The sequence below is a fragment of the Mesocricetus auratus genome, unplaced genomic scaffold (assembly GCF_017639785.1).
Source record: "Mesocricetus auratus isolate SY011 unplaced genomic scaffold, BCM_Maur_2.0 Super-Scaffold_100013, whole genome shotgun sequence".
In the NCBI taxonomy this organism is placed as follows: domain Eukaryota; kingdom Metazoa; phylum Chordata; class Mammalia; order Rodentia; family Cricetidae; genus Mesocricetus; species Mesocricetus auratus.
The window spans coordinates 9,315,352-9,342,898 of NW_024429196.1; the positions used below are offsets into that span (position 1 = coordinate 9,315,352).

The following is a 27,547-nucleotide window of genomic DNA, read 5'->3' on the forward strand; positions in this document are numbered from 1 at the left end:
TTTGTGTTCTAGAGCTTTCAGTTGTGATGTTAATTCTCTGGTATAACTGTTCTCCTGTTTCTTCATGTGAGCATTTAGCGCTATGAACTTCCCCGTAGAACTGCTTTCAAAGTGTCCCATAGGTTTGGGTATGTTGTGTCTTCATTCTCATTGAATTCGAGGAAGTCTTTAATTTCTTTTTTTATTTCCTCTTTGACCCAGGGATGGTGCAGTTGAGCATTATTCAATTTCCATGAGTTTGTAGGTTTTCTGCAATTTGTGTTGTTGTTGAATTCTAATTTTAAAGCATGGTGATCTGATAAGATGCATGGAGTTATTCCAATTTTTTTGTAGCTGCTGAGGTTTGATATGTTGCCAAGTATGTGGTCGATTTTTGAGAAGGTTCCATGTGGTGGTGAGAAGAAGGTATATTCTTTTTTATGTGGATGAAATGTTCTATAGATATCTGTTAATCCCAGTTGGGTCATTACTTCTATTAGCCCTTTTGCTTCTTTGTTGAGTTTCTGTTTGGTATTCCTGTCTAGTGGTGAGAGTGGTGTGTTGAAATCTCCCACTATAACTGTGTGGGGCTTTAGATGAGATTTAAGTTCTAATAATGTTTTTTAACGAATGTGGGTGCCTTTGTATTTGGGGCATAGATGTTCAGAATAGACACTTCCTCTTGGTGGGTTTCACCTGTGATGAGTATGTAATGACCTCCTTCATCTCTTTTGATTGATTTTATTTTAAAGTCTAGTTTGTTAGATATTAGGATTGCTACCCCGGCTTGTTTCTTGGGTCCATTCGATTGAAAAATTTTTTCCCAACCTTTAATTCTCAGGTAATGTCTGTCTTTAAGGGTGAGGTGTGTTTCCTGTATGCAGCAGAAGGAAGGGTTCTGTCTTCGTATCCAATCTGCTAGTCTGTGTCTTTTTATGGGTGAGTTAAGGCCATTAATATTGAGGGATATTAATGACCAATGATTGCTCATCCTTCTTCGATTTGCGATGGTTGTTGTTGGTGGAATTATGTGTGGAATTTCACCCCTTTGTTCTTTTGGTTGTTGGTAGAGAGAGATTCTCTAATGCTTATGTTTTTCTGGTTGTAGTTAGCTTCCTTGGGTTGGAGTTTTCCTTCCAAAATTTTCTGTAGGGCTGGGTTAGTGGACACATATTGCTTGAATCTAGTTTTGTCATGGAATATCTTGTTTTCTCCGTCTATAGTGATTGAGAGCTTTGCCGGGTATAGTAGTCTGGGCTGGCATCCGTGGTCTCTTAGTGTAGGTAGAATATCTATCCAGGACCTTCTGGCTTTCAGCGTTTCCATGGAGAAAATAAAATCACTGTAATATGAGAGAAAGATGCAGGGTTTGCTGCATGTATTAAAAGGGTATCTGAACTAATCTGGGTTTAGATGGCTCTGAGGAGATGGTTTTGCCTTGAGGCCTTTTTATGCTTTGAATGTTAAGTTTTCCTAAAGGCTCATGTGTTGAGGTTTGCTGGCCAGTCTGTAGCCCTATTGAGAGACAGGAGAACCTTTTAGAGGTGGATCCTAGTTGAAATAAGGTAGGTCACTATGAGGACATGCACTTGAAGGGATCCCCAAAGATCCCCCACCCTTCTTCTTTCTCTCTTTTTGCTTCCTCACCACTATGAGGGGAGCAGCCTCTTGCCACAAAATGTACTCCCCCACCACAGGCCCCACAGTGACTGGGCCAAACATCATGTGAAACCTTAGAGACCATGAATAAAGTAAATCCTTCATTATGTTGATTGTCTTGGGCTTTTTTGCCATTACAGTGAGCAAGTGCAACATATATAAAGACTCCATTGAGAGGATGCTGTCATACTCTGGAAATCCAGGGAAGGCTGCTATAACTGGGGTGCAAAGCTGAGGCAAGAAGTGGGGGTGAAACGAGTCAAGAGCAGACCATGAAACCCCGCAAATCCTGCTAAGAGTGTCTGGTTTTCTAGGCAGGGGATGATGTAGCGTGTGCCAGGAGGTCAGCAGCAGAGAAGAGGAAACACAGACATGAAAGGGCTTGTAGGAGATAGTACCAAGACAGTTTGATACGCTCCAAGGCAGAGGAGGCGAGAGGAAGCATGTAGCTCACAGCTCTGAGATGTGACTTTTGAAAATGAAAATGCTGAAGTACAATTTTAAGCCAGATGATTTCTGTTGAAGTACACCTTGTTTTAAGCCACCCCAGGAAAAATGACAGCTTGCTTTCTGCTAAGAAATATCATTTTCTTACTATGCTAGTCATACATGTTATAGAATTGTGCAGTTTACTGATAGCAAATGCATTTGGGAAAGTACAAATTTAAGAAAACTTGGCAAGTACATTTTTATAACATTGGCCAGATTAATTTTGCTCTGAGCCCTGTCCCGGTAAGAACCCAAATGCCTTATGTCCTTGGCCCAATGCTATGGTGATCATCTGTCATGTAAGTTTCTTCATGTTTCTGTAAGTAATGAAAGTGGACTCTGAAGTAATTGTCTGGCACATAGCTGCATTCCAGTGACAGCTCTTTGGAATAAGCTCACTTTTAGCCATTTCTTATTTCCTTGGCCAGCCAAAGTCCTCAAATGTCAAGTTCTTCAGTATTTTTATTCTGAAGTTATTTGAAGTTGCAGTCTTTCATTATAACTTCTAAAAGTCACTTTAGCAATTTAACACTATGCTATAATAAATTTTAAGTATTTAGTTAAATAATTTTAATAACCCCAACTTTTTTCAGATGCCCACTAAAGAATCCATTATTCTCTGTGTTGCTAGGTTTGGAACACCAGCCCTCAGGGCCAACAAAATGGTAGAAACAAGAACAGTGTGCAAATGAGTGCAGGTTAAGTTCATTGTACTGTGGCTGTTGAACATTGCTACTAGCATACCACTAAGGGACAAACAGTATAGGTGGGTCAATGCCCTCTGCACAGCAAAGCTGAAGGAAATTTAAGCAAGAAAGTTCAGAAGTTGTTTAGAGATAGCAGTAGTAACTTACCTTTTGCCACCCTCTTCCTGGGGCAGTGTCATCAACATTTATTCCAGTAAAAAGCACACAAGGAGGAATAGGGATTTGGCGCTCAGTCTTTCTATGGGAATAATGAAGTCCCCTCCATCTGAGTCCTTCACCTTTTGTTACTGTCCAGAGAGGCTCAGTGAGGCTTAGCTGTTTATTATTAACTGTCAAGTGTATCACATTGTCTTCTACATGTGCTTATCCATTTTAATTGCTGAGAATTGTCACATGAAATGGAAATTTTGCAAGAAAAGAACAGATGATGAACTTAAAGGACAAAACATTGTGACTGTCCATGAGCCTCAAGAACATATTTATTCACTGTGTAAGCTTAGATAATTGACACAAGCCATTTGTGCCAAAGTTTCTTTATATATAAAATAGGAATCATAGAAATACTCATCCCATAACCGTGATGCAAATTAAACTAACACATTTTGAAGAATACTGCTTGGTACATTTAATTTCAAATATTAATGTTATTGATTTGTTTGTTTTTGCTACAATTGGTATGTTAGTAATATAGCCAGCTTAATCCTGCCTATACATGAGAGGTTTTAGTTCCATTCTAGTGGTAGTGGTAGACTTCCTCATTTGTGGGGGTGGGGCTAGGATGGCCTTAAAGATAAGGATACTTAGCTACTAAGTCCATAGTTCTCAACCTTCCTAATGCTGCAACCATTTAATAAAGTTCCTCACACTGTGATAACTCCCAGCCATAAAATTATTTCATTGTTATAACTGTAATTTTGCTACTGTTATGAATCATAATGTAAGCATCTGATATGCAGGATATCTGATATGTGACCCCAAAGGGGTTGCTGCCCAAGGGCTGAGAACTGCTATACTAAGTGGTATGAATCAGATGTTCTAAACCATTAACTTAGGATAACAGACTATAATTCCCAGGCCACCTTAGGCCTGATTTTGTGAGGCCTGCAATCTAAGAATGTGGGTTTTTTTGTTTTGATTTGCTTTTATATGGTTTTTTCTTCTTCTTCATATAGCTTCTCTCTATGTCTCCCTGCTGACCTAGAACTCTTTGTGTAGGCCAGATTGGCCTGGAACTCAGAGTCTATCTTTGTCTCCCAAGTGCTGGGATTAAAGTCCTATGCCATTATGCATAACCAGTGGGCTTTTACATTTCTGAATTATTTTGGGCAGAAAAAAACCTAAAAGATTATGCTTGTGACAAATGAAAATTAGACAGTTTGGTTTCAGTATTCAGGAAAAGGTTGGGGTTATTTTGTAGATATCCTTTTTATTGTTTTAATAGCAGAAGTAGTGAGAGACAGTAGGCATCTCAGAACCACAAAACTGAAAATCCTTTCTGAGCCTTTACAGAAGTTCTCAACATTTGCTTTGTGTGATCATTGATTGTGTTAACTAACAAATAAACTCATGATTTTATTTATGATAAAAGATGAGCATGTACATACAGAAGCATATGACTTTCACCAGCCATTTTTGTGCTCATAAAATTCTATTCTGTTTTTTCATTTATGTGTCTTGTGTGGTAATTTACACAGGAATGCATGTGCCTTGGGAGGCCAGAAGCATTGGATCCCCTAGAGCTGGAGTTATAATTTTGAGCTGCCAAATTGCTAGAAATCAGACTCGGGTCCTCTGCAGGAGCAAATAATGCTCTTAAACGATGAGCCATCTTTCTAGCCCCAGGAAATTTCTATTTTGATATGATTTAGAAAACTTTCTGTCTCGCTTAAGATTGCCTTGAAGTTAGAATGCAAGTTCATGAATAGTTTAATTCAGTTGTGCTAATATTGACTGAGTCCAAAGCCTTACATTTTCATTAGTGATTGTTAAGATTTAGCTTCTTCTCATTAATTATCAAGAGCAAAAGCTGATATATGAATGTATAAGTGTGTGTGTAAGGAAGTTTAAGTCTTTTTTTTATTTTTGCTCATGATAGAATTTGATGTAATCTAGCTGTAATTGTTTTTAGTAACAGCATGCCTTTAGAATATAGTAGTAGTAGAATCCTTTTCTGAAGTTACTAATTGTCCTGTTAAAGGCTTTGCCTTTATGACCCAGTTTAGTTTCAGGAGGCCAGAGCTGGAGGCTTTGAGCATTATGCTTAGAAGACATATGCTTCAATTTCGTCACACCAGTCAGTCATTTGAGCAAATAATCTTTGCTCCTGTCTCATCCTGTGTTTAACTATGTGGACTTTTGTTTATTTGGTTGATTATGTAACCTTTATAAATGGAAGAATTTTGTCCTAGAATATCTATAAAATCTTGTATCTTCTTTTCCTTAGGTTTATAAAGTTGATTTGTCAAATGTATCTGAAAGATGACTCTCAAAAGCCCGTGGAGTAATGGGATCGAGACAGATGTGAACCCTCCCTTGTGGAGTCTTGAGTCTGTTGAGGAAGACACACATTAAATTACATCAATATCAAGATGATCTATATTGGGAGAAAAGAACTAAATTGTACAAGGGCAACATAGCATCTCAGGACTTCAGCTCATCTAAGTAAGTCAGAATACTTGTCTCTTTAGATTATTTTTCTTTTGAATTTTATACTGATATTTTAATTGATCTGTTAGTAAACTGAAATTATTTTCAGTTTAGGAATAGTAGAAAGAGAGTAAGTTGATGAACTTACATATAATGTCATTTCAATAGAACTACAACGTACTAAATTTATTTAATGGCTGATAGATTTTGCATAGTTGATTTTTCTTGAAAGTATTGAGTATAATGTCACTGTGAAATTAGAATGATGAAGGCACAAAAGAATTTTTAAGTACTCTGTATATCTTACTTGAAAATCAAAATAAGTATTTCCCTTGAACAGAAAAGTATCTTAAAGTAGATTCTAGCTAACAGGCTTCCCCTCTCTTAAAATAGTTACTGACTGCTTTTAGCATAAAGCAAATGGTTGTTGAATGTATAGTTTTCTTATACAAATCTGGACACATGTGTTATATGGCATAGTCTATTGTCCCTAATCTACAAACCCATGCAACACATCACCTAACTGTAGACATTTAATACGATGCTATGTGTATATCTACCTTTGGAAAAAGTACAGGAAAAGTAAAGTTATATAGCGCAGCCGTCTGAATAGAACTTACATAACCTACCTGAAGGTGTTCCTAGTCAGCATGGAAATGGGGCATAAGAAAACCTGGCCTGAATGTCTCCTCTGATTGACTCTCCTCTAAGGAGAAACTCAGTTTACTTTTAATACTTTATTTCTTACTTTAGTTTATTCCCTTATTCTAATTAATTTATTAATACTACTACCTTTTTACTTTGTTAAATTTAAATTTTTTACACGTTACATGTGAAAGTCAAAGGACACCTAACAGGAGTTGGTTCCTCTTCCACAATGTGGATCCCATGCACTGAACTTGGGTCATGAGGCTTAGCCGCAGTCATCTTTACTTGCTGAGCCATCTCATGATGTTTTAGAAATTTAGTCACTCATGATAACTCTGTAAAGCACAAGAACATTAATAATACAGCTAAAAAAGTGTTTTAATAGTGTTATTCTATAAGCCTTTCCTTTTAATTTTTAAAATATCTTTTTACTTAACTATTTTGTTAAAAACTAAGACAAACACACACATTAGCCTAGACCTACACAGGATAAAGATCTCCCATAGTACAATCCTCTACTTGTACACTATGTCCCATTAGAAGGTCTTCAAGGACAATAACTCACACATACCTGTCACTCTTATGATAACAATGTCTTCTGGAATCCTTCCACAAAGAACTGTGCAACGATTCTGTGAAAGTAATATTTTGTTAGTAAGTAGAAGGAATCTATTCTGAAATAGCCATAAGTGTAATGTGGTAGATGCTGGACCCAGTAACGTCAGGATTGACTGTCACTACCAAGTCCTAGACATTGTATGACTGTGTATTGTCTCTACAGGACTTGAGCAGGTTTCTTCATACCAGCTCACTGCAGACTCTGTGCTATGGTTTTTCTAGGAGATAGTCATGAAACCTGTGGTGGTTCATCTTCAGCATCAACCTGATTGGATCAAGGATACCTAAGATATTAGTAAGGCTCACTTCTGGGTGTGTCTGTTGGGCATTTCCAGAGATCACTGGATCATGAGGCCTTGACCTAATGCACGACAATTCCTTTATTCATGATACAATGACACTATTGGGAGGAGGGCTACATGGAAGGTGCCCAGGTCACTGGGACTTGTCCCTGAGTATTATATCTTTCTCTTGCTCCTTCCTGTAGTTTTTCCTGAGCACTAAATTGTAAACTTCTCTGTCCTATCATTCCCTCCCAACCATGAAGCAATTACACCTTTGAAATCAGAGCCAAACAGATCCTTCCACCTTTAACTTGTTTTTCTCATGTCACAACACAAGAGCTTGCTGACAGAGACCCACTGTCATGTATGGTCTGTTGTCAACCTGCTGTTATCCAGTACATGTATGTATTATGTACTTAGAGTTGTGAGCAAATATTGCACACAGAGAGAGTATACACACATACATGCATACATACACACACATACACACACACACACACATACACACACACACACACACACACACACACATACACACACACACTGGACACAGAAAAGGAGGAAGTACAGTGAACCCAAGCCCTATAAGTCGTCTCTGTTTCTGATTTAGTATTTCTGGGATTGTGACAACTGTTTTTCTTTCTCTAAAACCTAGTTGGAATTTGCCCAATGTCCCACAACCTCTTGAGATAATCTTGTGGATGCCTTTCCCTGTCAGTACTTACTGAGTACTGTTTCTGTAGTTTCTCATCATTCCTGTTGTTCTTATTCATGATAGTCATAAAGTATATCTTTAAGACAAAACATTTGGAAGGTTTCCAGGAAGAGTATAAAGTGGAAATCACGCTCCTACTGAAGTGTGTCTCCCTGTTCTTTCCTCAGATCCCCACTTTGTTGTTGTTTGAGCCTTTTGAAGTTATATTTTTGTTTTAATAAGCCTTTCCTTAAACTAAAATCAACTTCCTCATCCAGCCAATTCATAGAAAAATCAACTCTGCATTGTGGCAGCTGATTGATTTTTGTAATGTTGACATTTAGTTGGATACTAAAATAAAAAGAAATTTCAATCCATTAGTTGTATTTCTGTTTCAGTCTTAGACAGCACTGTCTATAGGTGAACCATCTTTCTCCACATTTTAGATTCTTAAGCCATAACTTAACTCAGGTGTTTCAGAAGAAACCCTAAACATTACGTGTGCTCCCCAGAGCACTTTCCCCCTCTCCTTCATTCCTGTTTGCTGTTCTCCCCATGGTAGTGTCCATGCATACCTGGCCTTGGAGAGCACAGGAATCAGTGGCCTTGCTCTTCAGTCTTGAATAGAATTTAAGAATTTCTATGTAATTTTTGTGATGGCATGTTTTAGTTGAATTGTTTGAATCTGAAGCTACTTTGATTAACTTGATTCCTTCAATGTATCTCTTGAACCTGATGTGTGGATGTTTATCTGGGCGGTGGTAGAAGGGGTACTGGGGGATTTCTGCCAGAGCCTGTAGCTAATATTATTCAATGAAGCACTCTGTAACCTGAATCTTCTTCCACTGCTGACATTACCTTGAAAGTGGCAGCTTTTCTGGTAAGCTGCTCAGAGAAGTGCCTGATACGTGTCTCAGAAGGAAAGAAACAAACCAGATCCAACACAGTGACTCAAGAGACACTGTTGATAAGCAAGTCCTGAAGTATAAATTTCCTGTTTATACTTACTACTTTTGTATTAAATATTTTTCTCAAAAATGTAGAAGTATAGCAATAAACAGAAAAATTGGCATATGCTGTACCAAAAATAGCCCAATGTCATTGCTGGGTAAGTCAGAGTACATTCTGTGTATGTATGAAAATGTCACAGTGAAACTCATTTTGGGGTTAGGGATGGAGCTTTGGTAGAATGTATGCATAGTGTATGTGAAACCTTGGGTTTGATTACCAGCTCACCAGTGTGATGGTGCCTATATTACCAGCACTCAGAAGTTCAAGGGCATCATCTGCTACATAGTGCGTTTAAGGTCAGCCTGGGCTATATAGGGAAGCCTGTCTCCCAATAAAGAAACCCATTATAGGGGGGGTTGGGAGAGGGCACGGGAGGAGGAGAGGGAAAGGGAGAGGGACCTGGAACTGACTTGTGAAGCAACCTTGTTTCTTATCTAAATTTAAACTGGAAAATAAAATTTTAAAAAAGCCATCTTTTCTTTCAAAAAAAAAAAGAAACCTATTATATTCTGCAGTTAATTCATGCTCATAAAAAGATGTTCCATTTCTAAAGAAACAGTGTAAAATTTATATTATTTTATATAGATCCATGAAAACATGAGTAATGCATGTTTTATAAATAGTCTTTAATCTCATTTTATTAATCTCATGTCTAACTTGTCTAGTGGGCTTCCTTGCTTAATTGTGTGCTTTATTTAAGATCTTTGCTTCTTAACTACTGGTACCTTTTATTTTCCCAATAAAAAGAGCACTTACCAGAACATACTATATTAAACATTTTAAATGTATAGCTGAACATTGCCAGGTGTATACAACAAGTCTGCAACTTCTTTGTCTTGTAAGACTGAACTTCTACACCCATCAAACAGTCTCCTCTTCTTCCAGAAACTACCATTTGTTTTTCTTTCTATTAATTTAACTACTCTAGTATGTACATAGATTCTCACAACATTTGTCTTTTTGTGTCTGGCCTCAATGTTTAATCCATGTTGTAGTATTTTAGTCTGTGCTGAAGTTTGCCTTTTTTGTAGGACTGAATAATATTCTATTGTATGGGCATACCACACTTTGTTTATCCATGTTTTTCTTCTGTTACAAACAAGATTATTTTACTTCTTGGCTGTTGTGAATAATGAATGAACAGGGTGTGTATATTTTTTCTTTGAGATCTTTCTACCATCCACAAGGACTTTTAATTTCTCTATATCCTTTACCTTTGTTAGAACTTATTTTGTGTTTTTATTCCAAGTAATAGCTATTTTAATAAGTGTGGAATAATTATGGCTTTGATATCTATTTTGCTAGTAATTAGTAATATTGAAGATCTTTTTAATGTGTTTTCTGACAATTCCATACTTTCCTTGGAGAAATGTCTCTTTAAAATCCTTTGGGCATTTTTTTAATTTGAGTATTTTTATTCTTTTAATAATTATATATATATATAATGTATCTTAATCATATCCACTTCAAGATTTTCCTCTCACTCCTCTAACAACATTCCCAACATGTACCCATCCAATCTTCATGACCTTTTTAAATATTTACCCACAGAATCAAATTAGTGCTACCTGCATGTGCCTGGGTTCTGGGCTGTCTTCCTGAGAAAGAATGATCCACAAGCCCCAAAGAAAAATTACTTTGCTTTCCCAAGTAGTCATCTACTGTCAGTAACTCCTCAACCAGGGTTGGGACCTCATAAGGCCCTCCAATCCATACTGAAGTGTTAACTGACTTGATCTTGGACAGGTAACTACAGCTGGTATGACTTCATGATATGCCATGTCACATCCAAAAGGCCGTATGTCTCAGCATTCCTCTTGTCATCTGGTTTTTATATTCTGTGTTCTCCTTTTTCTGTAATATTCCCTGAGACTGGAGAGGGAAAGTTTGATTGTCCCTTGTTGCTAATCTCAGTAATTTGACCAGCTTTGAGTCTGTGTATTAACCTCTGGTCAAGATTTAGAGAAACACTGATCTTTGGTTATAAACATAAATATTTGGGATACAGTTTAATGAAACAAAATATTAGCAAAAAATAGTAGTAGGTTCCCTAATGAACCTATGACCTGTCATGAGTATTTGACCAGCTGAGCAGTAACCAGACATGAATTCCCTCCGTTGGAGCAAGCCTTCAATGTAGACAGAAAGCAGTTGGTCACACAACAATCATACCACTGTTATACTAATGGGCGTATCTTGTCTCACATGCCATTATTGTGACACACATGTTCACTGTGGTTAAAGTGTAGTCAGAAGTTTTCCACTGGCTTGCCTAGTCCTACTGGACCAGTTTCTCTCCTCCCTGCTGGTCCCCACAGCCACTTACTAAATAATCATTTTGAGGCTTAATATTAATTTTAATTGTTTGGCCAATGGCTCAGGCATATTACTAGCTAGCTCTTACAACTTAAATTAAGCCATTTTTATTAATCTATGTATTGTCACATGGGTCATGATTTTTACTAGTCTGCAGACATGTTCCTTGGGTGGCTGAATGAAATCTCCTCAACTCCACCTTCTTTCTTTTTCCATCTTTGTGTGGATTTCCAACCTAGCTATATTCTGTCTTGTCATAGGCCAAAGCAGCTGTATTCATCAGCCAATAAAAGCAGCACATATTTGTAGCATACAGAAGGGCATCCCACATCAGGTAAGAAGATTGTTGGTGACTTTAATTTGCAATGAGCCTGTATCATACCTGCTGGTACAATGAAAGATATCCAGAAGGGAGAAAGTTTCAGGTTAGTTCCAGCTTGGTTTTTCTATTTCTAGCAACTAAAATATGTGATGTCTTCAACAATAGTTATAGTGACTTTTTCCCATTTTTAAACCTGGTTGTTTTTTCTTAGTTTGAATAATATTTTTACAAATTCTGGATATTAGTATCTTGTAAACTTATATGATATGAAAATAACTCTTACTGTCATTTGCCTTTTTATTATTGCCTTTGATTCACAGAAGTATTTAATTTTATATATTATCTCTTTTCATTACCTTTCATGTCATATCTGTTACATTTGGTTTTGATCATTTAGTCTTCACTATTTCTCTATGATACTAAGTACAAAATATAATAGAGAATCTAAAAATTAATTTTAAAAAGTTTTAGTATAGGTTAAAAGTTTGCAAAATGTTACAGTTTGAATTATATGTTGAAATAGATTATTGAAATGGGACAAAAAATGAAAATGGAGGCTGAGGAAAGCTGTCCTCACAGTGTCCTTTGAGTTTGTATCTTTGAGTGTCCACAGTGAGCTGATATGGAAATCCTTATAAGGAAATGGTCCTTTGCTGCCTTCCACACTCTTCTCACCTTTCTGTGACCTAGTGTCTCATATTCCTTTAATATTCCCAACACAGACACTTGAAACCTTATACTGAAGTTAACTTTCAAATTTAAACAAATAAAAGATATTCTTAAAGTACTTAATGTTATCTCAACTCATGATTGCATCTGATCAGAAATAGGACCATTTATACTAGTTGCTAATTATTGGTTTTCAAAACCATCGGCAGTGAGCAAGGTGTCTAGAAACATCTCTACAGTGAGCAAGGTGCCTAGAAACATCTCTACTGAGTTCAGGAAAGTACACAAAGAACCAACTCGAGTGGTTTCCTGTGCTGTAGTGTCTCAATAGAATTTAAGGAATTTATTTCTTCACATTCTATTTCTGTTGCCAGTGTTCTTCTTTTCTGTTTGCATTGTCTCTTCTGTGATTGCAACTTCATCGGCTTTCCCTGCTCATCAGTTTTAACAAAAAGGTTAGTAGTGTTACTTGCCTAATTTTCCCTCATTGCCCATCAGAGTTATCTTTCACTTGCTTCAGCTCTAATCCCTGTCCTTGAGCATTTGTAAGCATTAAAAACAAGCATGTGTCATCTGTGGCTATCTACACAATTTCAGAGCACTGGCCAACTCATGCCAGATCTGGTGGCTTCCTTTCCTGCCTGAAGCTCATTGCAGATGTTGGTAAGATGCTAGGAATCTGAACTAACGAGACCTCATGGAGCTTGGATGTTGTCACTGGTCCATCTTGTCTTCCCAATGCATAAAACAGCTTGATTCTTAAAAGCTTAGGTATAGGAGCTGAGGTAATGGCTTAGTGGATAAAAGCACTTGACACATAAATGTAAGGACCATAGTTTGCATTCCTAGAACCGATATAAAGCCAGGCTTAGTAGAATGATAATCCCAGCGCTCATGTGGCAGAATGAGAGGTGGAGACAGGAGAATGCCCACAAGATTGTGAGCCCCCTCGTCTGTCATACAGGGTGGCAAAGAACAGACCTCGTCTCAACAAGCAAAGTGAAGATGAGGATTGGCATCCATAGTAGCTCTCTGACCTCCACATTCCCACTGTATCACATTCATATCACACACACACACACACACACACACACACACACACTCACACACACAGTTTTTAAAAACTTAATCACAGAAAAAAACTGTTGAAATACTAGTGTGTTTCCTTTGCCTCTTAACATTCTATTAAGTTTAAATATATAGTGATGATGATTATAAGAAAATCCCCAGCAAGCAGATGGATGACAATAGGAAAGTAGTAATGAGTGACCATAGGGTATAACTGTGACAGATAAGTCTCTTGGTTCAGTATTTCACCCAATGGTGTTTGAAATTTTTGCCTCTTAAATAAAACGGTGTAACAGATATCACATTTTCTGTAAAACAAGTCCAGGGGTGCCAAGTTCATTACATCAGACTTTCCAGTTGAGCCTTATGAGAATGGAAATTCCAAGTTTTGTATGGTACTTTTGTTCTACTAGGCCTCTGTGAAACCATTTTGCTTTAGGCATGAGTGAGCTAATCTCGTTTGAGAAGATGTGTTCATTAGCAAAAATTGTACCACAATAAATTTCACTAAGGTCATAGTGTTTGATTTAATAGTATTATGACAATAACTGCCATAATTAGTTTCAGATTTGTCTTCTTTCCCAAAGGACAAGAATTTTTGTAGTCTTGGATATACACTTAAGGCATAAGAATGACAGCAAAATTAATGTCATGGCCTTCAGAGCTTGTTTATGGGTTTTTCTTGTTGGGCTGTAAAGGACTTAGGGAGCATTGTACATCGAAAATAAACCACTTAGGATGTGCAAGATAAAATTGGGTTAATTGAGTTCACCTGGTACTTAGCTAGGCCACACCTCAGTCAACATAGAATTTCTAGTCAAGGAACTGTGATTTTTATAATTAGAAAATTACCTCAGAACTACACAAAAAGACTTAAAGAATACTTTCTTCAATAAAATATGTAGGGTTTTGTTTTAATCTAGTTAGTTTTAATTAAGAAATCGCTTTGCCTTTTTTATTCATAGCAAGAATGTTCTGGTACCATCAGTGCAGGCATCTTGAACACTAATGCCCACGTTCTTTCAGGGGTATGGCCAGCACACTGTCCTACAACTGGTGTTCTGTACTCACTCTTGTAAACCTTCAGGCTCTGAACCCTGCTTTTCATCCATTGTCATGGCTTGTGTATCAACAAAATGAACTGTTGAGACATCCAGCTAAACTCAAGAGAAACATGGAGGTACAAATGTTAGAGTCTGTAAAGCTTTTGTAGCTAATTGAAAAAAAAATGCCAGTAATTTTCACAAATAGTGGTTTTAAGGTATTTTCTTATGTCGTTAGTTAAATTAATAGTTTTTCATTTCTAAATATTTCTAATAATTCCATATATGTATATAATGTACTTTGGTCATTATCAGCCCTATAACTACTCTGAAACCTTTCTTCATTCCCAAGGCCCTTTTTTGGTGCCTATGTGACCCACTGAGTTTACTTAGTGTTGTTTGCATGAATATGGGTTGGAAATTATTTACTGGAACATAAAAAAATCAGCCAGTAGCTGTACCATAAAGAAAATTACATATACCCCCAGTACTTACTAGCTGACAGTAGTCCCTCTGGAGGGGTAGGTAGGGCCTAAGAGCCCCTTCTCCATCTTTGCTAGAATGTTGATAGGCTTCCTCTTGTTCAGACCTTATGCAGGAAACCAGTTTCACTGACTTCATGACTACAACACTTCTATCATGACTACAAGACATTGTGATTTGGCATTCTTTCCTATTCTTTGATCTGTATATTCATGATGGGCATCAAGCCTTAGAAGAGCTTGATAAAGATGTCTCATTTTGAACTGAGCACTCAACAGTAACTTATTCTTAGCACCTTTATCAGTTATGAGTTTCTTCATTAAACACTGCTCACTACAAAATTAAGCTTTTCTCACCAAAGTTGAGAGCAGTACTTATCTCTGGATATAAACATAAATGTTTATGAGGCAGCTTGTCAACATGTTCATCTAGTAAAACAATAGTAGGTTCTCTTATGGGGCCTGTGAGCTCCTGAGCCATGGGCCTTTGACCAGTTCTGCAGATAGCAGGTGTGAATTCCTCCTGTGGGCCAGCCTTTGATCCAGTCAGAAAGCAATTGGTTGTCCCGTAACCATTGTACATAACTCGTCTAGCACATCACTATTATAGTTTATATGATTTGCAGTAGTTATGTGAGATTGTTGTTGATGACTTCTTTCCTCCAACATCCTATATAGTGCCTGATAGTACTATGAATGTTAAATCTCAGTGAAGTCTCCAGGTCAGTTCCAGATTGATTTCACTCTGTCGTGTAATGAAAATGTGATGTCTTAGTTGTGATGGGTAATCAAAAGCACTGGCAATAACCTATTTTGGTTTATGGGCCTCTGGGGCCTCCCTGATCAGCCCCTTATAGGGAGGTATCCCCTACATAGCACTGAAATTTTTGTTTAATAACCCATGGCTCCCCATATGTTATCCACCAACAAGGGGTACCTGTGTTCAATTTTTATACGTAATTATTTTTAATAAGCTTACAAACTGGTAGGCTTTCATGTGGCTTTTTCATACATTCGTAGTTTTGGTTAACACTTCTCCTTAACCCCTCTTCTCTATCCTCTCCAACAACATTTTCACTTAAACCTTTCTACCTACAGTTATACCCCTACTTTCATGTCATATGTCTTCACTATTACTCCCTCCCTTAAGACCTTTTTTCCCATTTCTATTCCCTTGGTCTCTGCAAACTCTCCAAGTTAAAAATACACTAACCTGAGAATTTAAGCTAGAATATGAGAGTGAATGTATTTGCCTTCATGCTTCTATATTATCTCATTTAGGATATTATTTTCCATTTCTATCCATTCTGCTACAGATTTTGCAATTTACTTTTTCTTTAGATGAACAAAATTCAGGTGTGTGTGTGTGTGTATGTGTGTGTGTGTGTGTGTGTGACTATGTTGTCATTATCTATTCATCATTTGATGAACATCTCGTTTGGTTCCAGTACTTGACTATTGTGAATAAAGCAACAGTTGAACATGGATACACTTGTGTGTGTACACATGGAGGCCAGAAGTCACCATCCCCTGTCTTCTTCAATTTTTCTGATTTGCTTTTGCAATCAGCTCTTTATGTGGGGATGGAGATTGAATCAGGTCCTTATACTTTCTCCCCAAGACTGATACATCAAGAGATGAAGACTACTTGTTTAAAACAGAATCTTGCTATATAGTCTAGGCTGAAAGAGCCTACTAAACATTGGATAAATAGATGAAGATATATTGAGATACTTCACTGCAAATTTTTCTAACATTGGCCAGGCATGGCACACCTTTAATTTAGTCCCACAACTTGAGAGACCAGAGGCAGACAGTTCTCTATGAGTTCTAAGACAGCTTGGTGTACAGAGTGAGTTCCAGCCCAGCCAGAGCTACAATATTGAGACCCTATGTAAAATCAAAAACAGAAGCAAAAACATGATTTCTATAGATACATAAATAATGCAAAACATTGAAATCTTCATTGCTGAAGGAAAACTCCAACCCAGGGAAGTTAACTGCACTCGCAAAAACATAAGCAATAGATAATCCTGCATTACCAAAAGCCAGAAAAGAGGAAATATCCACATACAATAACACCACCAAAAACAAATCCAAAGCAAACAAGAATCAACAATCAATGGTCATTAATATCCCCTTAATATCCCCTCATATCAATGGTCTTAACTCACCTATAAAAAGACACAGGCTAACAGAATCCATCCTTCTGCTGCATGCAAGAAACTTACCTCAATTTCAAAGACAGACCTTACCTTAGAATTAAGGGTTAGGGAAAGATTTTCCAATCAAATGGCCCTAAGAAGCAAGCTGGTGTAGCCATCCTAATATCTAACAAATTAGACTTCAAATTAAAATCAATCAAAAGATATGCAGAAAGTCATTTCATATTCATCACAGGAAAAGTCCATCAAGATGAAGTCCCAATTTTGAACATCTATGCACCAAATACAAAGGCACCCACATTCATAAAAGAAACATTATTAAAACTCAAACATTAAAGCTCACACACTTATACTGGGAGATTTCAACACCCCACTCTGACCACTGGGAAGAACTACCAAACAAAACTTAACAAAATAACATAGGAACTAACAGAAGTTATGACCCAATTGGGTTTGACAGACATCTATAGAACATTCCATCCAAACACAAAAGAATATACCTTCTTTTCAGCACCAAATGGAAACTTCTCTAAAATCAGCCATGTACTCGGCAATAAAGCAAACTTGAGCAGATACAAAAAAAATTTTATAACCCCCTGTATCTTATTGGACCACTATGGCTTAAAAATAGAATTCAGCAACAACACAAATTTCAGAAACCTTACAAACACATGGAAATTCAACAGTGCTCAACTGCATCACTCCTGGGTAAAGGAGGAAATAAAGAAAGAAATCAGAGACTTCCTACAATTCAGTGAAAATGGAGGCACAACATAACCAAACCTATGGGACACTCTGAAAGCAGTGCTAAGAGGAAAGTTCATAGCACTAAGTGCCCACGTAAAGAAACTGGAGAATACTCACAACTAGAGAATTAACAGCACAACTGAAAGCTCTAGAACAAAAAGAAGCAAACTCACCCAAGAGGAGTAGATGCCAGGAAATAATCAAATCGAGAGCTGAAATCAATAAAGTAGAAACAAAGAAAACAATACAAAGAATCAATGAAGCAAAGTTGGTTCTTTGAGAAAATCAACAAGATAGACAAACCTTTATCCAACCTAACCAAAAGACAGAGAGAGAACATGCAAATGAACAAAATCAGAAATGAAAAGGAAGACATAACAGATACTGGAGAAATACAGAGAATCATCAGGTCATCCTTTGAAAACCTGTACTCCACAGAATTGGAAAAATTACAGGAAATGGACATTCTGGAAAATATCACTTGCCAAAATTAAGTCAAGAACAGATAAGAAATTTTATTACATCTGTAACCCCTAACGAAGTAGAAGCAGTCATCTTTTAAAAGTCTCCCAACCAAGCCGGGCATTGGTGGCGCACGCATTTAATCCCAGCACTCGGGAGGCAGAGGCAGGCGGATCTCTGAGTTCGAGGCCAGGCTGGACCGACAGCCTCCAAAACAGAGAAACCCTGTCTCGTAAAACCAAAAAAAAAAAAAAAAGTCTCCCAACCAAAAGAAAGCCCAGGACCAGATGGTGTCAATGCAGAATTCTACCAGACATTCAAAGAAGAGCTTATACCAATTGTCCTCAAATTGTTTCACATACTAGAAGCAGAAGGGTCATTGGCAAACTCCTTTTATGAGGCTGCAATTACCTTGGTACCCAAACCACACATAGACACAACTAAGAGAACTACAGACCAATCTTCCTCATGAACATTGATACAAAAAATACTTAATAAAATACTGGCCAAGCAAATCAAAGAACACATCAGAAAAACCATCCACTTTTTATCCCAGAGATGCAGGGATGGTGCAACATACAAAAATCCATCAATGTAATCTACCGTATAAACAAACTAAAAAAGCAAAACCACATGATCATCTCACTAGATGCTGAAAAAGCCTTTGACAAAATCCAACACCTCTTCATGATAAAGGTGAAAATGTTGTACATTTACACAAAGGAGTACTACTCAGCAGAAAAAAAAAGACAATGGAATCTTGAAATTTGCAGGCAAATGTATGGAACTAAAAGAAATCATGAAGTAACCCAGTCACAGAAAGACAAACATGGTATGTACTCACTCATATATGGTAAAGGATTACCAGCCTACAATCCACACCACCAGAGAAGCTTAGGAAACAAAGAGGGCCATAAAAGAGAAATATGTGGTCCTCCAGTGAATGAGAAAGGGGCAAGAGCCCCTGAACAAATGGGGAGCATGGGGGCAGGAGGTGGAGGTAGGAGAAAGAGGAGGGGAGAAGATGAGTGGGGAGAAGAACATTCTGGATCAGGGAGATTGAATGGAGAGATGAATAGAGGAGAGCAAGAAAAGAGGCACATCAATAAAGGGCGCCACTATAGGTTTAAAGAGAAATCTGGCACTGGGGAATTATGCAGAGATCCACAAGGATGACAACTAGGAATCTATGCAATAGTGGAGAGGCTACCTTAAATGCCCTTCCCCTATGCTGAGAATGGTGAATACCTTAAGTGTCATTCTAGAGCCTTCATCCAGTAGCTGACGGAAGCAGAAGCAGAGACACATAGCTAACCACTGAGCCAAACTCCTGGAAATCCAGTTTCAGAGAGGGAGGAGTGACGAACAAAGGGGGTTAAGACTATGCTGGAAAAAACCACAGAAACAGCTGACCTGAGCAAGTGGAAACTCATGGAACCCAGTCTGACAGCTGGGGAACCAACATAGGACCAAACCAGGATCTTTGAATGTGGGTGTCAGCTAGGAGCACTGGGCAGTCTATAGAGCCTCTGGCAGTGGACCCAGGATGTATCCCTAGTGCAGGAATGGACTTCTGGGGCCCATTTCCTATGGAGGAATACTCTCTTAGCCTAGATACACAGGGGAGGGTTTAGGCCCTGCCTCAAATGACTTGACAGATTTTTATGATCCCTCATGGAAGGACTCACCCTCCCTGGGGAGTAGATGGGGGATGGAATGGGGGGATCTTTAGGGGGTATGGGAGGGAGATGGAAATGAGATTGATATGTAAAATAAGATTGTTTCCAATTTAAATAAAATTTATAAAGAAAAGAAATCTTCATTGTCTTCATACTGATATTGTCAATCAGAGGAGCCTGGAATAATGCTTTTTAATTTTGATCTATATTTTTTATTTAAGTTCTAGAATTTTATACCTAGAGATTATTATTAATAATCATTAATCATCATTTTATTGGTTGAGAGATAATCATTTTTAACTCTTCATGGAAAGACAGCAGTAGATATTACCTAAAACCGAACAATCCAGAAATAAAATTTTAAGTGTGTAGTTAACACATGTGGGTGTACAGATGTCTAATCAAATAAGCGTCAAGTGCTAAGACTTGAACGTGCTTCTCTATGAGCATGAGAATGTGATGTCTATATCTTTAAAATAGAGATATTAAATATAGCTTTGAGTTAAAAGTTTTCATTAAAAAGGAAAACATTATTTCTAGCTGCACAGAAAGAGTTGGTTCAAAAGATAAAGAGTGGAGGCAGGAGAGAACTCTAGGAGGCAGGAAGATAAGACCTCCTGGCCAAGACAGCAGCATGGGGATGGGACAAAAGCGTGACTCTGTTAGAGGGAGGTGCAACATTTTGTTTGTAGGTATCCATATGTAATGTGCAGTAAGCAGTGAATATTTTCCCCTGGAACCAAAGGAAATAAAACCAGAGTGAAAAATACAACTTAATGTTGTATTTAGAGCCACCAAGGTTAGAAGGAAATTTATAAGACACTTGTGAAGGGTAAAGAAGTGAGGGTCTGAGCTAGAAGTAATTTTCCTGAACTTCTTGCCTTTACTGAGACTGAAAATGATTTCAATATATTGTTAACCTGTCTAGTGAGAACACAGGCATCACTTAAGGAGCACAGAGACCTGGGTGTGTACACATTTTATAAATGTAGACAGATCTTAGAACAGGAAGCCTGGCATTTACCTTCTAAGTGTATTCTACTATAATTTTTAGTATTATTATTTCTTAAATATCAAAGATATAATGAACATTTCTTTTGAAATAATTCTAGAAAACTTTGCTGACATATTAGCACTCTGTTTTCAAATACTGATTTTTCTACAAAGTGTAACACACAGAATCCAATTTAATGTTTTCTTCAACTAATGGGTTAAATATATTTTTGTCCTTTCCTAAGTTGTAAAAACTGATGATGCATTATAATAAGAAGAAATAGTGACTAGAGAGGTAGCTCCAAGTTCAAGAGTACTTGGTACTCTTTCAGAAGACCTGGGTGTGGTTCCCAGTATCCACATGGTAGGTTACAACCATCTGTATCTCCAGTTCCAGGGAATTCAGTGCCTTCCTCTGCTCTCTGTGGACTCAAGGCATACATGTAATACATATACATACATGTGGGAAAAACACTCATATAGATGAAGTAAAAGTAGATATTTTAAAATGAAGACTTAATTTGCCCAGATTCTTATATAGTGACTCAGTTACAAGTGTCATCTTCCTACTCATTCTATTGATCCAGCAAGTTTGTAATGTTTTGCCCACAGGATTGGCCTAACCTTAAAAATTAAGGGTCAGTCCGGTATTTTAGCATTTTTTTATTTGAACAGCAGTCATGTACCTCTGAGAAGCCTTCTTAACAGGTCCGGGGAGTGGAGGAAATATCATTGAAATGTAAAGAAATTCTTTGCATTGAACTTAATATTAATATGCAACTATTTAGAAGAAAATACTAGTGCTAATCTAAACATTAATATATAATATATAATGTAATATATAGTATAATATAAGCATTTTAAATGTCCAAATTGTTCAAAAAATATTATATAGATAAGTTTTAGCTTATCCAGTCCTTTAATACCAATTCATTATGATTTGAAATTTTTATTTTTACCTTTTTATTTTTTCCAGAATGGAGTTTGAACCAAGGGTGTTGTGCATGTCAAGCAAGTACTCTAGCACTGAGCAATGTCTCCAGTTATTTGCTTTTTACATAAGACAGATTAAGATAGGAACAAACATTGCTACAGTTGAATATATGAGGAGCACTATTATTAGTCAAGATTTTTTTTACTAATGGACTTTCATTATTTTAACAAAATTAAACATCAAGGTATTTAGATTCCCTTAATCTTGAGAAAATCTGAATTCCATCACTGCTTAGAAGTTTATGCCTTTAAAACAATGAAATACAGCACACCCACTTTGAATAGGCAGTTGCTTTAAAGTTAAATAGCATGCTACTCCTAAGTTTTTACCCAACAGATATAAAACATGTAAATGCACAGAAATTGAACACATACATTATATTACATTTATTTTTGATAACCTAAAATTGGCAAATGCCCATTAGTGAATGAATGCCCAGTAAATGGAATATTGTCACCAAACTAAAAAGAGTTCTAGTGAAGATTGCACACCAGGTGAAGCTGTCACCTGTGCATTCACTGACTGTTTTAGCATCAAATCTGAAGTCTTGCAGGACCGTCACGGTGTTACAGGTTAAAATTAGGAAGCATGAGATGACAACATAATCAAACATGAAAGAAGGTCTGTCAGAGGATCAGCTGCCCCACGGGCTAGGTCTGTGGCATGTGCTAAGGTGTAGAAAAGAGCCTGGGCACATGCTTCATGGCTGTGAGCCCATCACTGGAGCGATGAGAAGCATCACAAGTTTGAGGCCAGCCTAGACTACATAGCAAGCTCCTGTCTCAAACAACAAACTAGGGAGGTAGTTCAAAGGTAGAGAGAGTACATACCCTCAGCGGCTCTGTCCCATGCAGCAGGACACACACATTCTCAAAAGTTGCCAGTTTTAAGACACCAGAAGGCTCATTTTCTGTTTTTATATTTCCAATTTAATCCTTGCACATTCTGAGATCTACAAGCCAAATTTATTTTGACATTTATCCTGATTACAGCATGTCTGTCTGGTGATATATGATGTGTTTATTCCCTAGGAAATGGTTTTCTGGAAATACTAATCTAGATGGACAACTAAACTGAACCTTGTGGTCAGTGCTCTTACAAACACAGGAGAGCATGCCATACCGACACTCAGTGTGGGCTAATGTCAACAAGCCCTGAGGCATGGAACAAGAGACTGTCCCTTTTGAGGTTCTTTATCTAAATTTCTTTTTAGGAAATTGGCAAGGAAGAGTAACAAAGACAAGCAGTGCCTGCCGTGAGAGTCCATCAATAAGAAGGAAATGGAAATTTTCCATTTCTAGCATCAAGTCATTTTCTCAAGTTAGCAATTCATCCATTTTTATGTTTAGTCAACTCTCTTTAAACACTATAGTAGATAATATTAAGAGCAGTTATATGTGTGACTTACTAAACTCATGATAGATTTTGCTGTAGGTGATGGTTTCACTGTTTTTTTTTCCCTGATAGATTTTTCTACTTAAATATACTTTTCAATTTTTCAAATTTTTTAAAAAGTCAGATTATGATTTTCACAGATCTTTTATATCTTAAAGGAAGTGTGCAGGCTGGTACTTTTCCATGTGTGAGGTTTGAGAACTACAGTTGGGTTTTATGTTATTGTTTAATGCCTCTTTGCCTTTGCTATTTTTAATAATGAACTCTCAGCCATAATATAAGATGTTACATCATAATGTAGTCCAGTGTTTTCTTCAGTGTTAGTATACAAATTTTACACAATGCGTTTATTATTCAATTAAATTGCCTGAAATCCAGCCACACTTTACACATTAGTCAACTACAGCTCTCAGGCTTTCTACTCTAGATACCAACATGTTGGGGTACAGTGAAAGCTATATTAAAGATCCTAAGAAGCCAAAACAATCTTGAGTACAAGAACAAAGCTGGAGGTTTGTAAAAAATGTGACTTCAAAATATACTGAAAATTCTAGTGACCAAACAGCCCTCGTTGTCAAACATAGTAGGTCTACAACAAGTTTTGAATCAGGTTATCTACTTGCCAGCTCTCATAGTCCTTATGGATATGAACCACCTGCTGTGTTTTCCATACAAAATAAAAGCATAAGCAGCCAAGCACTATTAAAAATGGCCCTCCTTTTCTAATATGTTGTTCTAAAACAAACAGTAACTTGTGTTTTCTTGTGATTGTAAAGGTAGCAGTTGTTCATTAGTGAACCAAATATGTGCATACAAAAAAATCAAATTAGTATAGTTTTCTTATGTATGTATGTATGTATGAAAAAAGGAACCACTTGCTCTATACCCAACCTTTTTAATCCAAAGTATCTTAATCACTTTTTATGTTGAAATATTTTTAAGAAATAGCCTTTAAAATAGAGCCATTCTTATTAATGTCTAATTTCATTGTACAGAATTGAGTTGGTTTCAAGACAGTGCTGTTTATGACAATGATGTTGAATGCCAGGATGATACTGAGATTAATTCCTAAAGTGGAAGGAAGGTATGGCCCTGAGGAGCGAGCCCTCTAAGCCTCCAGGAGTACTGTGCACAGCACACACACAGCAAGTGCCTACCACACCCACAGCACCTGGGCACCCTTCCCTCACATCCAGCTGTTTCTATATTTTTTACAACTCATAAGCAAACAAAGTTTTGCAGTTTTGTAGTTTTCTTTTGCATTTCTTTGATTTTTTTAAAATAAGATATAACCTTCTTTCCAGTAAGTCCTACTTTAACATCTTCTTTTAAGAACTAAGTATTAATGATTTTATGGTTGAATATCTTCTCATCAGCTTGCTTTATGCAAAGACGTGAGTGTAAATAATTGGTGTCCATGTCTGTTGTAAAGTCTTTAAAAATACTATGAAGCTATACTTGATTCACAGAAAGGTACGCATGTGTAGAGTGAGGAATGATCAGTTTTGAAGTGTGCATATCCCTGAAGCTTTAACTAACGTTAAGATGGTGAATACTTCTTTCGTCTTCTCAGATGGATATATTTTCCTCATGCGCACTTAGCCTTTCTTTCCAACATCCTTGTCTACCCTGTCTCAGGCAGCCAGCAGTTTCCTGTCCCTCCAATTTGCATTTTATAAAACTTTGCATAAGTAGAGTCACGTGATAAGTGTTCTGTTTCTGTTTGTATGCCCGTGCTCTTTTTCTCTCCCTTTCTCCCACATACTTACTTGTCCATGTTTACCACATCCTTTCTGATAGATGCGTGGTATCCTTACATTATGGTTTTGGTTTGTAACTAATGATACCCAGCATATTTCCTGTCCTTACTTATAAGCCATGTCTCTTTTCTAGTGACATATACATTCAGATTTTGTGAATTGGTTTGTTTGCTCATTGCTAAGAGAGATTTTAATTTTGAATGCTATTTATTATATCTATTATTTAAAATATTACCTCTGTGACTTTTTAATTTGAGGGAATTCTATCCTTTTAGCTTGATAGTCTATGGAATATCCTTCAATTGACATATATACTCTTTTAAATTTGTCTGACCAAAGATAACAGTGTTTCCTAAGGTTAGGGCTTTATAGTTAGGGTTGGGAAAATAATAAATGAATTTGTAAATAAATAATAAAGATCATATTTTTTCATTTAGGGATTTTATGGTTTATAAGTATGTGGTGCATGCTAAATTTTGTGAGCTAGCTCACAGTTTTTCATTATCTTTTTTTGCACCTGGGTGTTCACTGAAGTGGCTGTCTGCAGAAGTTCTGGGTAATAGGGCTAAGGATGGATACCCTTTTCCCAGTTGCCAGCTTGGAATGAAAACAGTCAGCTCTTGTGGTTTATCTCTTTACCAAGGTGACTGTCTTCATTTTCTTAAAGCTCTTACCAGGCATTGATTTAGATCATATCAAATGCATTTTCTGTACTTATTGAGATGATCACATTGTTTTCTTTTTTAGGTGATTAGTATGTGAATGGCATTCATTTTGAATGTTAAACCAAGAGTGTATTGGTGAGGCTACCCTGCCTGATCACAATATAGTATCAAATTGTTGGATTTAATTGGCTAAAATCTTGCTTGTAAGTTTTACATGTTGTTCATGCCAGGATATTGGTCTTTAGTTTCTTTTTTTATTATTTTAATTTTAAATAGCTTGCTTTACATGTCAGTCCCAGTTCCCTCTCCCCCCCCCCAGCCTCCCACCCTATTGCCAATTCCTTCCACAAAGGGGATATCTAGAGTCTGTCATTTCACTCAGGGTAGGGTCCAGGTACTCCCCTAAGAGTCCAGGTTGAGAGGGCATCCCTCTTTGTGTTATGGACACACGATGTCTGTTTGTATTCCAGGGATAAACTCTGATCCACTGTTCAGGGCCCCATAGGTTGCCCAGGCCTCCTCACTGACTCTCACATTCAGGGGGTCTGGATCAGTCCCATGCTGGCCTCCCAGCTGTCGGTCTGGGGTCCAAGAGCTCTCCCCTGTTCAGATCAGCTGTCTCTGCTGGTTTTGCCAGCCCATTCTGTGCCAATTTGCTCTTGCTCCTCTCTCTCTGTCACTGGGTTTTTTGGGTTCAGTTCAGTGTTTAACTGTGGGTGTTTGCCTCTGCTTCCATCAGTCACTGGATGAAGGCTCCAGGCTGGTTATAGACATCAAGTTCATTATCAGGAATGGGCATTCGAGGTGGTCTCTCCACTATTGCTTAGCTTGCCAATTGGTGTCAAACCTTTAGATCACTAGAGGTCACACTGGTGCCTGATCTGTCTTCTAACCTGTGATTCCTTCTTCCCCCTATTTTACTCCCCCCCACTCAACCTTCCTGTTCCCCCATGACCTACTCTCTCTTCCTCTTCTCCCCCTCTCTTCTTCCCAGCTCCCACTCCTCCCCCCTTACTGTATTCCCCATCTGTTCAGAGGATCTTGCCTCATTCCTCTTCTCTTGGGTACCATGCATATCTTTTAGGTTCTTTCCTGTTTCCCAGACTCTCTGTCAGTGGAAGTGTAGACTGGCACTATCCTGATCCATGTCTAAAATCCATATATGAGTGAGTACATACCATGTTTGTCTTTTTGTGACTGGGTTACCTCACTCAGGATGGTTTCTTCCAGTGCTATCCATTTACCTGTGAATTTCAAGATTCCATTGTTTTTTTTTTCTGCTGAGTAATACTCCATTGTGTAAATGTACCACATTTTCTCTATCCACTCTTCAGTTTAGGGGCATCTAGGTTGCTTCCGGGTTCTGGCTATTACAGATAATGCTGCTATGAACATAGTGGAGTAGATGCCCTTGTTGTATGAATTTGCCTCTTTTGGATATATACCTAAGAGTAGAATTGCTGGGTCTTGTGGTAGATTGATTCCCATTTTCCTGAGGAATCTCCATACTTAAGTTTTGTACAAGGCGATAAACATGGATCTATCTGCAGTCTTCTGCATACCAGTACCCAGTTATGCCAACACCATTTGTTGAAGATGCTTTCTTTTTTCCATTGTACAGTTTTAGCTTCTTTGTCAAAAATCCAGTGTTCATAGGTGTGTGGATTAAAAATCAGGGTTTTCAATTCGGTTCCATTGGTCTACCTGCCTATTTTTGTGCCAATACCAAGCTGTTTTCAGGAATATAGCTGTATAATAGAGCTTGAAGTCAGGTATGGCGATGCCTCCTGAAGTTCCTTTATTGTATAGGGTTGTTTTGGCTATCCTGGGCCTTTTGTTTTTCCATATAAGGTTGATTATTGTTCTTTCCAGGTCTGTGAAGAATTGTGCTGGAATTTTGATAGAGATTGCATTGAATCTGTAGACTGCTTTTGGCAAGATTGACATTTTTATTATGTTAATCCTACCAATCCAAGAGCATGGGAAATCTTTCCATTTTCTGGTATCTTCTTTGATTTCTTTCTTTAAAGACTCAAAGTTCTTGATATACAG

General features: G+C 37.5%; 1 protein-coding gene across 9 annotated transcripts in view; it reads left to right on the top strand.

The window, feature by feature from the left end:
* Znf438 (zinc finger protein 438) overlaps nucleotides 1-27,547 on the top strand; it is a 141,392-nt gene that overhangs the window by 70,488 nt on the left and 43,357 nt on the right. For 6 of the 9 annotated variants that reach the window (XM_040755345.1, XM_013124532.3, XM_040755340.1 and 3 more), the window contains one exon: nucleotides 5,278-5,495. The gene's annotated coding sequence lies outside the window, so the exon portion shown is untranslated. Of the gene's footprint in view, nucleotides 1-5,277; nucleotides 5,496-6,909; nucleotides 7,042-14,130; nucleotides 14,291-27,547 lie in introns of those variants that run through there. The other 3 variants (XM_021235994.2, XM_021235995.2, XM_040755344.1) reach the window with 3 other exon arrangements.